The sequence below is a fragment of the Ostrinia nubilalis genome, chromosome 21 (genome assembly GCF_963855985.1).
Source record: "Ostrinia nubilalis chromosome 21, ilOstNubi1.1, whole genome shotgun sequence".
Classification (NCBI taxonomy): domain Eukaryota; kingdom Metazoa; phylum Arthropoda; class Insecta; order Lepidoptera; family Crambidae; genus Ostrinia; species Ostrinia nubilalis.
In genome coordinates, this window is record NC_087108.1 from 11,241,982 (window position 1) to 11,259,077 (window position 17,096).

Below are 17,096 nucleotides of genomic sequence, written 5' to 3' on the forward strand. Positions count from 1 at the left end.
GGGGAGGCCTATGTTCAGCAGTGGATGTCCTGAAATGATGATGAAGATCCTATACAGGGTGGAATTTTGTAATGCCACCTGGAGGGAAAGTACTCGTAATACTGTAGATAGAAAAATTTACTGAAAGAAAACATTCCTTTATTTTTGAAAAGAAAGAGAACTGCATTAAAAGATTTTCGAATTTTTTTAGAAAATTCACTACTATACCTACTTACCATACAATTTTCTGCACATACCTAATTAAAATAATTGAAGATTTCATTGTTTTCCTTTCATTTAATTTATCAAGTTTGTTGGAGAGATTTCATCCTTATACTTAACCCTAACGATCTTAGATTAATAAAACCTAGATAGATAGTCAGTGCACGAAAGGTGAGGCAGTTTTTAGGGAGCCGGCACGGCTCACCCGTAAACGTCACATAAACTGTCAAAGTGAAAAATTGGTAAACACGTCCGACGAATTTTAATTATAATTAAAACGGTTTGTGCTGTGAAAGGGTGTCTAAAATACATCAGAAAAACGAAAGAAAGTGACCAGTGTTACATTTCATAAGTAAGTACATACTACAATTCGACGCGTAGTTTGCTTGAATTTGGCTTTCAAAAATTTAATACGGGAATGATACCAGTAACAAGAAAATTTATTTCCCAATTGTTCGCCGTACAAATACACTTCCTTTTTTATGAAATCGAGACTTTTAAGTCGATTTATCTTATTGTTATTAGGTAGGTACTTTGAATTCAATAAATAAGTAAGTACATGATGCGTTTTGTTTTTGTTAATTATAAAATAATTAAAAACGTATTAAAAATTTCCCTACTTTCGGGAAAATCGCCTTCACTGTCTACACTCCCCAACAAAATTGACACTAATGACATAAGATTTTTGCCTCACTCTTGACGAAGCGTTTGTATGAAGACTATCCATCTAGGTTTTATTAATCTAAGCTAATGATCGATGCAATAAAAATACAGCGTGTAATTTTTAACAGATTTTAGTTGGTTCATTTCCCAGGTGTGGCAAGCACTTTGAATGCAGTTCTATTTCTTTTCAAAAATAAAGTTATGTTTTATTTGAGAAAAAATTTCTATGTACAATTTTAAGAGTACTTTCCCTCCAGGTGGCATTACAAAATTCCACCCTGTATACCCATCATAGACATAAAATCAATCACATGTTCGTTGAATGTTAACTTACTCATTGACAGTAATCAACGCAGAGTCATTAGGTGCGTGTCAACTAACCTTAATAATAATATTGATAACGTTATGTAACGAGTCATTATGATTTGCAAGAAACACATTTTTATTCATGTCATTGTTTACTTCTTTACTTTCCATCCAATCTGGGGTGACCACTGAGGTTACTGAGTTTGAGAACAATTAGCTTTCTGACTTTTACGTACCTAATAAAGCTGTCAAAAGATTACCGCGATACGGATTTGTCATACCTATGTAGCTGATTTTCGTTCATCGTCCAGTAGCATTGCAGCTGAAAATTTTTAGCGCATTCGGGGCCCTGAACAATCCTACTAATATTATAAATGCGAAGGTTTTAATGTCTGGATGTTTGTTACTTTTTCCGCAAAAACTACGGAACGGATTTCGATGAAACTTTACAGTAATATGGTTTATAAGTAACCCAGAATAACACATAGGCTATAATTTTATGACGATAATTATGTGACAAACTAAATTTCACGCGGGTGAAGCCGCGGGCAAAAGCTAGCTTCACTTTCACCATCAATCCCTAATTTTTAAGTGACCCATATGGTAACACTTATCATATGAATTTTGCTGTCAAAGGGGTCACTTAAAAATTAGGGATTGATGGTGAAAACGGGCACTAATCCATCTCTTTATACTGAGAAAACAGATGTCTAGATCAAGCTCTTTGGTGCTCGTGCAACAGTGCACTGATGTTAAATAATTATGATGTTGTTGTTTGAAGATTTACACGCATGTGCCACACATGTGCACTTACATGACTTGCATGCAACATACGAGTAAGGATGAGTGGCGTCTTTAGATGAATTACTTATTACAAATCATATTATAATACTTATTTATTTCAAGACTTTATTGCACTGCACACACATAAAAATGTTCCGTACAAAAAGGCGAGCTTAATGCCATAAGTCTCTACCAGCTGACCTTGAACAAAACAGAGATATTGAGTGGGCGGTGCTAAAAAGCTAAAAAGTTTAGGTACCTACTTACTAAACGTTATTTTCTACGGCCTATTCAGCTATTGTCACTAGATTCCCGACGAAGGGGCAGAACTATCCTACCATTACCACGGCAATTGCGAGTTCGTCTGCCAAACGTGGCGATTATGGCAAAATTCTCCCATCATAATCCAATGGAGGCCAAGCAGTTGACGACATTTATCCCAGGCATTTTTTGCTGTATCGCGTTCAACTTCATGCAGACACAATCAATTACTCGCCTAGCTACTCTGTTGATATAAAGTCATTCATTTGACTTTCAAAAATTAGGTACATTTACTGATAAAATCCAAAAATTTAAAACATAGTTATGTTTTTATACAGGGTGATTGGAACTGAACCCGCCAAAGCTAATACGCGTATAGAGGAGATCATTTGCTAATTATTGAACCTAACTTTCTATGACTAAAGTTTTATAGTTTAGGAGATACGTAAATTTTTATACTTTTTTCCAAAATTTGACCTAAAAACTGCAATTTTTTTTTCTCGCATGATTTTAACCAATTTTTTTATTTGATACTAATATCGAATAAACTTTTAGTCAAATAAAATAAATTTCAGATCCAAATAATGATTGAATAACTAGTTATGAGCCGCCAAAGTTCAACAAAAGTACAAACCCGATAAAAAATTCAAGTTCGAATTCGATTTAAAAAAAAAAAAAACTAATGGTGATAATGGATTGCCAATAATCTTCAAAATATCTTTGCCTTCTCTTCTTTCCAATGATATATCATACGTAGTAATTAGATATTGAAATTTATTAAAAATTCAAAGTTTATGGAAGAAAATGGAGTAATAATACGAAAATTATCCATACAAAGTTTCTTCAAACATCTCTAATTTTCTGCTATACTCCTTCTCATAACTACTTTTGTGTTTTTTGAAAAATTAATTAAAAAAATAATAATCTCATTATGAGGATAAGAGTTTAAAAAAATTCAAAATCAACTTTGTATGGATAATTTTTGTGTTGTTACTCCATTTTCTCCCATAAACTTTGAATTTTTGACAAATTTCAATATCTAATTACAACGTGTGATATATCATTGGAAAGAAGAGAAGCTAGAGATATTTTTAAGATTATTGGCAATCCATTATCGCCATTATTTTTTTTAAAATCGAATTCGAAGTAGAATTTTTTATCGTGGTTTGTACTTTTGTTAGACTTTGGCGGCTCGTAACTAGGTATTCAATCATAACATGGATCAGAAATTTATTTTATTTGAATAAATACATATTCGATATTTATATCAAATAAAAAAAACTGTTGAAATCACGCGAGAAAAAAAATGGAAGCAGTTTTTAGGTCAAATTTCGGAAAAATCTGAAAAAAGTATAAAAATTGACATTATCTCCTAAACTATAAAACTTTAGTCATAGAAAGTAGGGTTCAATAATTAGCAAATGACCTCCTGTATACGCGTATTAGCTATGGCGGGTTCAGTTCCAGTCACCCTGTATAATCTTTAATATTATCGTGATATTGAATAATAGGTACCATAATTAAAGTTTGTTCAAAAAAATTCCTTCCTACTTACAAAAATCGTCTATTTCAATATTTTTCCTAAGAATACCTAAACTTACACTTTAGTACTACATTTATGTAATTATTCTGTTTTTCTACCGACATTCCTAATTTATTTTAATGTGAACAGCTAAGACATAGGACATAGCCCGCAGAATCGCTTAATCAAGTGGCAGTGGGCGGGGCACATAGCTCGCAGAGCTGATGGCCGCTGGAGCAGAAAAGTTCTCGCATGGCGACCACGAGCCGGAAGACGTGTGGGCAGGCCTCCCACTAGGTGGACCAACGATCTGGCGAAGGTAGCGGGAGGTGCCCGGATGTGGGCAGCGCAGGACCGGTCTTTGTAGAAATCCTTGGGGGATGCCTTTGTCCAGCAGTGGACGTCATTCTGCTGAAATGCCACAATGGAAGAGGTACTTAGAAGAGTGTGTAATAGTTCAAAGAAAGTAGTTGTATGTGGAGACTTTAATATTAATATAATAGAAGATTCCTCTCTTTCTTCAAATCTTTTAACTTGTTAAATCTTTTCTCTGAACCAACTAGGGTGACTCCAACATCAGCTTAGACAATATATGTATATTCTGTAACTGCTTAGTGCTTTAGAAATCAATAATAAATTTTGTTAATTCTGATCATTGCGGTCAAATAGCGCCATTTCAACACCATTTTGTGCCATCGAGCAAGGAAATAGAATTATAGAGCGTTACATACGTGACAAAATTAAAAACTCTGGCAACAAAATTAAAGCTACTTGGAATTGTATTAATAAAGAAACTTGTAGAATTATATCTCGGGATGACATATTCGCATTAAAAAATGATAATAAGAGTATATTAAATGCAATGATAAGGTAGCAAGCGCATTCGAAAGTTACTTCTCAATTGTACCAATCATAACAACAAGCAATCTTAATTCATGTTCATATCATGCAATGTCTCTTCTCGAAGGTTGTGTTGATGTTTGCAATAGCCCATTAAAATTTAGACAAATAGACCCCATAGTTATTATAAAAACTTTCAAAGAACTAAATATAAAAAAGACAGAGGATATAATAATATGGGGCATATCAACAGACATAATAAAACCCATCATTCCTCTTATAGCTCCCCATTTAGCTCATATCTTTAATGAATGTATTAACGAAGGTCAGTTCCCTACCCTGATAAAACATAGTAAAATCATACCATTATTTAAAGCAGGAGACAAAAGTGACCCATCGAACTTTAGACCTATATCGATACTACCTGCGCTCAGTAAAATATTCGAAAAAAATATTTTCAATCAACTACTGTCTCATTTTACTTTAATAAACTGTTTCATGAAAAACAATATGGGTTCACAAAAGGGAAAAGTACGACCGATGCAGGGGTTGCTCTTATCAAACACATTTTCGATGCTTGGCAGGAGAAAAAAGATGCTATTGGTGTATTTTGTGACTTATCGAAGGCGTTTGACTGTGTTGATCATCAAACTCTGTTATTTAAGCTAGAACATTATAGCGTATCAGGCAAGGCCTTAAGCCTATTACACTCTTACCTCTCAGACAGATTACAAAAAGTAAACATTCACGGAACTAACTCTTCAGGCGCCCCTCTAAAAATGGGAGTGCCCCAAGGCTCAATACTGGGACCATTGCTCTTTCTGATTTATATAAATGATCTACCTTTTTATTCAAAGGACCTTTGTGAGATAGTATTATTTGCTCATGACACTTCTTTAATTTTTAAAACTAACAGGCGTCAGGAAATATTTAATGACGTGAATAATGCTCTTTCCAAAGTATTAGACTGGTTTACAACTAATAATTTGCTATTAAACGCAAAAAAAAACTAAATGTTTAAAATGCACTATGCCTAATTAATGTCAAACAAGTTAACACAAATATTACATTAAATAATGAACGTATAGAACTGATAAACTCTACTGTTTTTCTAGGTATTACTCTAGATTGTAAATTACAATGGGGCCCCCATATTGCTGCCTAGGCGGGAAAACTTAGTTCAGCTGAAAGATCAGAAACTTGACTGATGTTGAAACAGCAAGGCTTGTATATTTTAGTTATTTTCATAGTATTATGTCTTATGGTCTTTTACTGTGGGGCTCAGCAGCAGACATAGAATCAATTTTCATTTTACAGAAAAGAGCTGTTCGGGCAATATACGGTCTTAAACCACGTGACTCGCTTAGAGAAGTTTTTAAAGAAATCAATATATTGACCGTGGCTTCGCAATATATATTTGATAACATTATGTATGTCCGTAAACATCTACATTTATTTACTAAGAAAAGCGACGTCCACTCATTTAACACGAGACATAAGAATAAACTTGCTGTTCCATCTTTTAGGTTGCATAAAATAGGTAATTCATTCTTGGGGAAATGTATTACCATATTTAACAAAATACCACACAACCTTGTCGAATTGCCAATAAACAAAAAGATACATATAAAAAATACCCTTATGTCCAAAGGGTACTACAAGGTTCGAGAATATATTGATGACAAGGATGCGTGGTCAGTTCAGTCTGCACATATCGTCAGTTGCAGGTTCACTTGGGGTAACTGACCGAATACAGTTTTTCAGTAGAGCCGTTTAAAGTTTTTTTTCGTCTTAAATCGGACATAACTTTTTTCCTATTTAACCTTTTTTGGATCTGTTTTTACAGAAATGCTTAGAATTCTACGCGGTTTTCGATTAAATAAAAAGAATTATCTAATATGTCTTAGTTAAGGAAATAAATTGCAGTTACACCAATGTATTTTTGTACTTTTGACAGTTACACTAATTTTACACCATACTTTTGGAAAAAACATAGGTCAAATTGGTGTAAGTACTGCCCAAATTAAAATTATTTGATGGATTTGCTGGGTTTTGTTTACTTAGTTGCTGTATAATTTATGTAAAAGTATTAAAAAATAAGAGAATTCATGAAAAAAATAACATTTTGTCGTTTTCTTTATTTTTTTTTAAATTTTGTTAGAAGTAACTTTTATTTTATTCATTAAAAAATGTTAAAAAAGCCATGAAAATCAAGAAAATATGTGTATTTAATTTTTTTAAGACAGAAATATTGAAATAACTAAAGTATTACTGTGAAACTAAGTAATTTAAATATTTTTTTAAGCTTTGACTTACCAATACCGTATTTAGGTCTACGGGGCAACTTAAACTGAAAACAAAATGGATTTAATTTCCCAACTCTTTATAGCAATGTTGAATTAAGGTCATGAGTACTACAACAGTAAAAGTAACAGAGTAACAACAGGTTAATGTTAGCAACGCGCAGTGACGCCTATTTGGCTGGATAGTTTGCTCAATTTCAATATTTTTTTTGTTGAGCTAACTTTAACTTCTTTAACTGATACTGCTGGTATAATAATAATGTAATATGCCTTAAAACTTTCTAAATTCCTATTTTATTTAATGTTATAAACCTTAGCAAATCAGTGTAATTGCAAAGTTTTGCAGCAAAATTTTTACATTATTACAGATACACCAATTCAACCTGGTAAAATTATTACAATGTCAGTTACACCAAAATTATGAAGGAAATCTGAAAAGTTCACACCTGAAAATGTCCGTGTAATTGTAATTTTTTAAAGCTAGAATTTTTTTACGTATACCATTCGAAAGAGCAGAAAAAACTAAGAAAAACTGTATATTTAACTCAAAAACCGTATTTTGTCAGTTACCCCAAGTGAACCTGCAACTGACGATATTTGATGTACTCGAATTTGGTTATTCTTACTGTTAGATAATTCCTGGCAACTAGTGGTGACTGAGTTTGTTCCGGCGTTTCTTCTCAGCACTTGCCATAATATGTTTGTCTCGAAGCGCTGGTAGGGCCCAAAAGATAAGGAGACATGTAAAGTGCCCTATAAGGGCTACCTTTTCTTTTTTTATTATTTTCTATAATAATGAAATGAAACACTCTTGTAGGTTGTTCTAACTTGTATTTCAGCACCACTGATTTACACAATTCCGACATTATGACGTCATCTTAATAGTACCTCTTGCTTTGAACGCTCAAATCGAACTGACTGTCCAGCGGCATGCCAGCGATAAGGTAACTTCCCCTTCCATGAGTGAAAGTCGACCGGTTCAAAACGACTTATCGACGGCATGCCCCGGAACTAGTCAAATGCAATACTTATTTCATAATTAGCTGTTTTTTAATTTTTAAAATACTAAAATGTATACAATAAAAATCTAAAATAATTAAATTAAATAATAAATATGAAATAATTGGATGTAATACACAATAAATTCTAAAATCATTCTAATGTCTGCAAAATGCCTAGGAAGTAATCAAATAAAGTATTTTAATTTAATAATGGGTTTTTGGGTTCTTCTAAAATACAATAAAAATACTAAAATTGTTGCGATAACTATTTAAAAGTAACCAATAATCGTATAAAATACAATATAAATTCTAAAATCATTACATTCGGCCATCCGACACCGTGATGCCTCCCGGCATTCACGTCTAATAAGGATTTATTCTAAAATCATTAATATTACTTTTCAAAACAATGTGGAGCATATATAGTAGAATGATAAACAATTCTATGACAACTTGTTAACAAGTGTTTTAACATTAATAATGCATTTTAGAAACTATATTCTTCATATTAAACCAGTAACAAATGTTATCTTGTAGGTAAGTACTTATACATTTTCGCCTGATCTATATTATTCGTAATGACTTATTTTATAACCAATAACGGATATTTGCATGAAATTTAGATATTAATCGTTTTACTTTATAATTTTCTCAAAACTTCTCATATCGAATATGTTGGAAACTTCTCTTTTTAAATCTAAATTTTTATTTCACATAAATACACGTCCATTAAATGTTAGTACATAATCAATTTAATTACAGTGTATCTTGCCATGACTGCCATGTGAAAGTTAGTAAGTTTATAAGAACATGTCAAAACGTTAATATTATATCCAATTATATCCATTTGTAACCGTAATCTGGCAAATAATGAATTATGGTCACGATTTATGATTACACTAAAGGTACTTTCGTCAGAATTATGTATTTCTAAGGCCTTAACATAATTTTCTTCTCTACAAATTTTCCAAGTTTTTGAAACCAATAGGTACAATTACAGTGTTCTTATATTATGTGTTTCTGAATGTCTGTGATGCTCAATTTCATCACGATTAGCGCAACATATTTGCCATCTAGCTGTACGTGGGACCACTAAAAATAATTTGGTATCAACCTTACTGTATCTGCTATTTGAAGAAATTATGATGTTTGGATGGGTTGTCGTCAGATTCTATGACTAAATTTTGGTATTTGGACTATTCGCGGAACTATTTTTTTTTTCTCTTTTTTTTTAACGTGGTTCTTAAGGCAGCATAACCGGTAAAAACTTTTAAGTCCTAAAAGATAAATACACCTTTTTTTTAGCACACACACCACAGCTAGTGTCTCCAACTCATGGAAGTTGTCTTTCATCGACTAAAGTAAGTGACTGCTACAGAACATTAAAGACTTTTCTCTTTATCATCAAGATCTGACCTAAATATGATTTAAGAGTCCTGAATAATATTGATAAGCAGCTATGGATCAAGTTAGTCATCTATGGATTTCTGAACCCTTTTCCCTTTTGTAATGAGATAAGTGGTAGGTAATGGTGGTATTTGTACATTATTTTTCATCCTGACATCAAAGACTGCACGTGTACCTACGTCCTATCTCAGTCAGATTTATAGCAATACAATCGCGATAATTTCACAAAAGAGTATACAGCTTATCTAACTAACCAGAACGTGTCGGAACTAAGTCCGGGCTTAGTCATAATATCAGCTCTATCGAGAGTATCTATAGCTGAGGGGTCTTTTACAATTCGATTTACATGACATATTGGACATGCTCCAAAAAGCATTGAAGTAGCTATTAAAACATTTGCTTTAAGTGTTATTGGACTAGGCGACAAATTACTAAAAACGATTTCACCTTTGGCGTTGTGAATTAAAAAAAGGCTCTTTTAAACACCCGGTACTTGGCCCCCAGTTTAATTTATATATTAATATTATAAATGCGAAAGTAACTCTGTATACTTTCTTTCACTCTTAAACCACTGAACCGATTTTGATGAAATTTGGCATAGAGATTGAGTCCCGGGGAAGGACATACAAAACAAACAACTGTGACAAACAAAATTCCACGCGGGCGAACCCTCGGCGGAAAGCTATTCGCATTATAAAATATTAGTTTATCTAAACATCCCCTGTATATATTTTTTTATCACTTGATAATATAGAACCGCCTAAGGCGGGAATCGAACCCACGGCCTTAAGCTCGCCAGGTGTCAAGTTATTCAAAAAATTTAAATCGAAAGGCAACTCTAAAAGCCAGAAACTATCCTCTGTAAAATTAGAAATAACTGGTATTCACCTGTGTCCGTCATCTTCGTGGCTCTCGAAAATATTCTGGCCAGGAATTTTATAGAATGTCAGTATTCCAAACCGTGAGAAATTGCAGTTACGTGAAGTTTTGACCAATAGACGTGTTGACACCACCAGTCAATTGACGTACTTTTAAAAACTGTTAAATCAAACTCCCATAGATTTTGTATGGCACGACAAGCAAGTGACGTCACTATTTTGTGAATTTAATCAAACTACTTTTCTTAATTACAATGCGATCAAAAACGGTAATTTACAGGTCATTTCATGGGGAATGGTGTCAAATCGTCTATTGTCAGTGAAGTCTGCTATGCATCATCAATCACTAACACTTCTATAACAGCGTCAATCTCATCAACATTTTTGTTTATGTTCGCTCTAAACACAGAGGTATGACTGATGATTGACCACAACTTTTACAATTGGAATTGATATTGAAATGATCCGCCAAACTATACTTAGTTTCAGCATCGGTTTTGCGTCAACAAGTGCACTCACTACCAACATTTAAAAGGAATTTTCATTTACCAAAACAGTCTCATATTTCTTTTTTCTGTCATTAAAATAATTACGTAAACTGTTCATCCTTTCAAGTAGTAGGATTAAAAATTTCCTCTAACAGACGTCCGTAGTTCTTAGCCAAGCCAATTAACTTTTGCAATGTCTAAGTTAAAGACAAAATTCTCTTATTTGCATTAGCTATTATAATAGCGCTCACAAAATTGTCATAAAAAAATGTAAGACTACTGAAAGAAAAACTTTAAACTTCTGCTCTTATGGAACCTTGACGTTTCATATCTTTTGCTCTACCAAAAAATGAAAAGTGACCCTAACTTAACATAACCTATCTATGAAACCTTGGTACAGGTATTAAGTTCTTTTTATAGTTAGGTACAAATTGCATGACTTTTTTTTATGACTTCTTACAGTAATAATAATATTGTGTTTATTTGAAGTCGCTAACTGATTTAGTTCTTTTAACTGATTTAGTTCTTTGAGAAAACTAAATTAGAAGAAAAACCTTACTTCACCTAGAAACAGGTCCTATCTAGGTCAGACTAATGTAATCAGAGGTCAGAATAATTCGAAATATATTTTTGAAGTGGAATTATAGATAGACAAGATATTGTACTTGGCAAAAGTACCTACCGAAAGTCCGAACCGATGACAATTTTAAAATAAACGAATCATTAATTAATTCACTTTACTTGTGTAAAAATATTTTCTTTCAAATGTATTTTTTAGCACATTTACTTTAACGTTCCTTTATACATTATAATCGAATAATTTATTATTTTAATTATTACTATTAAAGATTTACTACATAAGCTAATATTCCCATTTTACTGTAGGTATGCGTAATATTCAATAATGTGTGCGCAATAAAAAAGACTACCAATGAAAAAAATACTTTTCTTCACTAGAGTCTATCAGAAATTTTACGAACCACATGTGGCACTGCTCTTTCAGTAGAGCTGGAAGAAGATGAGCTCCTTCGCGTATTTTTCTTCAACCTTGGCCCCATAGAAGACGATCGTGGTGGCGCCTTCTTACTGGACGACGACGACAACTTCTTCCGCTTAGCACGCTTATTTCATCGTCAGCTGACGGTATACGAGCTCCATCTTCAGTCGTCGTTGTACTCAACTGTGAAATAAAGTACTCGACGAAATAAACTGTGTCTGACCAGCATCAACTCAACATCATATGGAAGCTATGTTCATGTTATATTAAGCAAAAGTTTGATTCATTTCTTTTCCAAAAATCTAAATCTCAAAAATAAATCTAAAAAAATCTTTTGTTTGACAATTAATATTATGCTCCCTGAGCAAAGTGTAGTAAAATACCATTGTGACATGTTTCTATTATACTTATGCATCACAAATAAAGATTTTGTATTTATATTTCTATTTTATTCAGTGCGACCTACACACACAACTCATGTGACAACTGGACGGCTTCCTTGTTATGTCAGCAATAGAAGGCTTTTTATTCTAGAGACATCCTAAACAATGGGGCCCTTAAGGCGCATCTAGCCTGGTAAACTGGAGGCACGTCTAGCCTCGTCATACTAAGTCATAGTCATAGTCCAAGGCACGACTAGCCTAATAAACTGGAGGCGTGTCTAGCCTCGTTATATTTAGTCATATTCAAAAGCGCATCTAGCCTGATAAACTAGAGGAATGTCTAGCCTCGTTATACTAAGTCATAGTCATGGTCATAGTCATAGTTATAGTCAAAGTCAAAGTCAAAAGTCAAAATATCTTCATTCGTTTAGACTAATTAATAGTACTTACAAATGGTCGAATATTTTGTTCTTAAGGAACCTCTACATGTCTCATACTTAGTCATAGTCAATGGCGCATCTAGTCTGATAAACTGGAGGCACGTCTAGCCTCGTTTTACTAAGTCATAGTCCAAGGCGCATCTAGCCTAATAAACTGGAGGCGCATCGAGCCTCGATATACTAAGTCAGTCACAGTCATGGTCATAGTCATAGTCTAAGGCGCATCTAGTCTAAGGCGCATCTAGTCTAAGGCGCATCTAGCCTAATAAACTGGAGGCGCGTCTAGCCTCGATATACTAAGTCAGTCACAGTCATAGTCATGGTCATAGTCATAGTCATAGTCATAGTCTAAGGCGCATCTAGCCTAATAAACTGGAGGCGCGTCCAGTCTCTCATACTTAGTCATAGTCAATGGCGCATCTAGCCTGATAAACTGGAGGCACGTCTAGCCTCGTTATACTAAGTCATAGTCATAGTCTAAGGTGCATCCAGCTTAATAAACTGGAGGCGCGTCTAGCATCGTTATACTAAGTCTTAGTCATGGTCATAGTCATGGTCATAGTCATAGTCATAGTCTTAGTCATAGTCTAAGGCGCATCTAGCCTGATAAACTGAAGGCGCGTCTAGCCTTGTTTTAAAAATAACTATTTCATGCATTAAACGAAATATTCATACGTTTTTCTACTTGAACTTTTAAAATCAATTACTTTTTAACCAAATAAATAAAAACGTACCTTATGAGCTGTAGATCACGTACCACTTCTGAGTTGAAATGAAACACTCTTGTAGGTTGTTCTAACTTGTATTTCAGCACCACTGATTTACACAATTCCGACATTATGACGTCATCTTAATAGTACCTCTTGCTTTGAACGCTCAAATCGAACTGACTGTCCAGCGGCATGCCAGCGATAAGGTAACTTCCCCTTCCATGAGTGAAAGTCGACCGGTTCAAAACGACTTATCGACGGCATGCCCCGGAACTAGTCAAATGCAATACTTATTTCATAATTAGCTGTTTTTTAATTTTTAAAATACTAAAATGTATACAATAAAAATCTAAAATAATTAAATTAAATAATAAATATGAAATAATTGGATGTAATACACAATAAATTCTAAAATCATTCTAATGTCTGCAAAATGCCTAGGAAGTAATCAAATAAAGTATTTTAATTTAATAATGGGTTTTTGGGTTCTTCTAAAATACAATAAAAATACTAAAATTGTTGCGATAACTATTTAAAAGTAACCAATAATCGTATAAAATACAATATAAATTCTAAAATCATTACAATAATATGTTGACGTTCATAAGTGCCACTTGTGGTCTAAACTGAATAAATATTTTTGATTTTGATTTTTTTTTTAAAAGAACGAACAACTAACTAACTCATACATAGCTGGGTAAGTCAAAGAAATAAAACTGCTATTGGCTAGTTTTTGTGAAGCTAATTACATTATGAGTAGTGTTTTTATTCTGGACTAATTTAGTAATTTTAACATAAACAAAAAAAGGTTAATGACCTTAAATTGCGAATGCTCGTAGCCGGTTTTAAAAGTTAATCCTCCCACCGTCGACAGCTCACAAGGCTACAGGTACTTAATATGGTTTAAATAGCAAATATGTAGTCATAACATTCTACAGTGTTTAGCCTGATATAGGGTGATTTTTAACCGACTTCAACAAAAGGAGGAGGTTCTCAATTCGGTTGGTATGTTTTTTATGTTATCTAGTTACAGGGTTATTTTAGTATCTATTTCTTTTAATTAGCTTTATAACTTTATCTTAATTATTCTTAATCACGGTATTTTCCGTGAAAAAAATTATTAAAAATTTAATTTGCGGCTGGCCCATATCTTAATTTTTAAAGGTTAAGGCTTATTTTCGCGTACCATTTTGTCTATTAAGCTTTGTAGTTAACTGTGTGTTTCGTATTTTTCAATGAACGAAGCAAATTATCGACGTGAGCCAATTTTGAAAATTCGCACAGCGGATAAAAATAATTAAATATGAAAAAAAAAAGGTTTCTTTACGTATATCGATAAGTTACTGATTCTGAGTCACTCCTAAAAATTTGGATACTGATAACAAAATCATCCTGTATGTTATTGCGCAGTAGCCCCGTTATCATTTATCGAAACGTAAACAAATTTCTAGCAACTTTCCGTGACTTGCAAGATAAAAAGTTAAACTTTATGACTTGCAAGTTTGAGATATTTACGATAGATTGGACAAAAATAGATTTTAATATTGCGATTGTACTAATACCTACAAGTTTTACGATAAATATGTAGGCTTGATGATATTTTTCATAAGTATACAGGTGTCTCAAACTTAGCACGTCACACTGACACTGGAGGTACAGTTTGTCTATAAAGTCGTGACATAAAATGAGGGCGCTTTTTTTCTTCATGTAGCAACCCTATACAATTTGACCAAATGTGTTTGATACTAGGGCAATTTAGTTAAGGGTAGATTTTTTTATTTTTATTTTATTTTTATTTTATTGTTAGGAAAACAAACAGCATTCTATAACACATATAGAGTTACCAATTAAACTTCACATTTGCCAAAATAGTTTTCACAAATAGTTTATACATAGGTATCGTTTTTAAAAATTGAGTAAACAGAAACAGAAAAAGAAAATAAATTTTTTAGATTCTATGTTAAATATACTATGATAAATATACTAAATATACTATACTATCCTTAGATATCTTTTGACTGATGAATAAACTTGTCATTTTGACATATTTTCCATACTGAAACTGTCAATGTGCCAATCTTATTCTTCAGTTAAAAGTTATCCGACGATTGAAAAATCAGCCCTTAACCAATTTAGACGACGATATTTTGTTTTTGTTTTTATACAGTAGGTACCTATGCTTATGAGAGGTTTTACCAAGCATTTTTGTTGAATCAGCATAATAAAAAACGCATTATACATAGTTAATAAGGACATTTATTAATCACTTTCATCATCGGATTCAAAATTTTCGATGTTAAGAAAAGTTTCGTTGCCACTTTCATAAGCAGCGCTGTCATCATTCACATCATCATCTTCGCTGCTGTTATTATCGCCTAAGCAAATAACCAATTGTCTTGGTACAGGTCCATAAATATAATGGAAGGCTCATGAAGATTTGGTATTAGTTTTTCTTTAATCCACTTCGTGAAGTTATGCGCATTCATTTCTGAATGGTAGTCTTCCAAATTATTTCTGCCAGTGAATATGAGGAGGCAGTTTGGCACAAACCCCTTTTCGCTTCCAGCATGGACTATGATGTAACGCTTTCCTTTGAAAATGTCTTTTGTGATGCCTTTGATGTTTAGAGATTGCGAACATTTTGTGACCTGGTGGAAAAATAAATAGATTCTTGTTAGTGAAAATTTTATAAAATTATACATCTATACTCATATTATTAAGAAGAAAGATTTAATTGTTGGTTTGTTTGGATGGGGGTTTAAGGGTGTATAAGAGGGAGGGGGAGGGTGCAATTAAAATTATTTCATCATTACAATCTAAAAAAAACTGCTTAACATAGGCTATAATATTATATAGGTTACCTTGTATGAAGAATGAATATAGCTCACATCAAACAAAAAACATGTAAAAGATGAAAAATGTTATTTACCTACCTCTTTTTGTACCGTGTAAAAAATTATATTTTTTGGCGCAGAGCACAAATATTAAAATTATCCATTTCTTTCTTTGGTCGGCCTTGCCTGTGTTTCCCAGGAGTTCTAAAGGACATTGTCAGAAACCGCCTAAAAAACCGCCCAAAAACATTAACCCATCATAATTATTTTCTATTTTTTTTAATACATTAAGCACCCTTTCATTCTAATGGACACTTAAGCATTGAAAAATTAAATAAATAAGTCTTTTAACGTTTATTCTATAATACTATTACAACTTCCGGACGTTTTGGTGCGTGGCATGGTCTAAAACCTATCAAGTTCCATAATTTTTGCCGATAAAATCTGTACGAGGCATTACCGTACTTTATTGCTGGGAGTCCATGTATAGTGATGTTCCTGCGGCCATCATAGACAATAAAATATCGATTTTGAAAATAAAATAAATCGATTAAACTGCTTTGAAGACTAGATTTGCGTTAAAAGCTAAAAAGATATTGACAGTTTGACACTATTACAAGAAGATATCTAAAGTGTCCAACTGGTCGAAGGTCGTAAATAAATTAAAAATAATTAGGACCATAAACTGATATTCATGGTATCATAACTGTAAAAGTGTCAGAATCCGATGTTGAATCCAATGCCAGTTGAAGTGTGAGAAACATATATTTTTTTTTTTATGTGACAGGAGGCAAATGAGCAGACGGATCACCTGATATCAACCTAGTATAGTTGCCAGTCTCTCATAATCTATGCCAATGAGGGTTTTCGCGATTGAAAAATCCGCCAGATGGCAATACGTAGACGTGAGGTCCAAATGCTGCATGATTGGTTATTTTTGACATGACATTGACAGATATCCACCAATCATGCAGCATTTGGACCTCGCGTCTACGTATTGCCATCTCGCGGATTTTTCAATCGCGAAAACCCTCATTCATAGCACATGTATAATAATAGACCAAATGAACTTTTATAGA

The 17,096-nt window shown here is 33.1% G+C and overlaps 1 protein-coding gene across 1 annotated transcript in view; it reads left to right on the plus strand.

The window, feature by feature from the left end:
- The first annotated feature begins 1,823 nt into the window (after nucleotides 1-1,823).
- Nucleotides 1,824-17,096, plus strand: part of LOC135082395 (uncharacterized) — a 211,957-nt gene continuing 196,684 nt past the window's right edge. The window contains exon 1 of the mRNA XM_063977190.1: nucleotides 1,824-1,846. The gene's annotated coding sequence lies outside the window, so the exon portion shown is untranslated. The remainder of the gene's footprint in view (nucleotides 1,847-17,096) is intronic.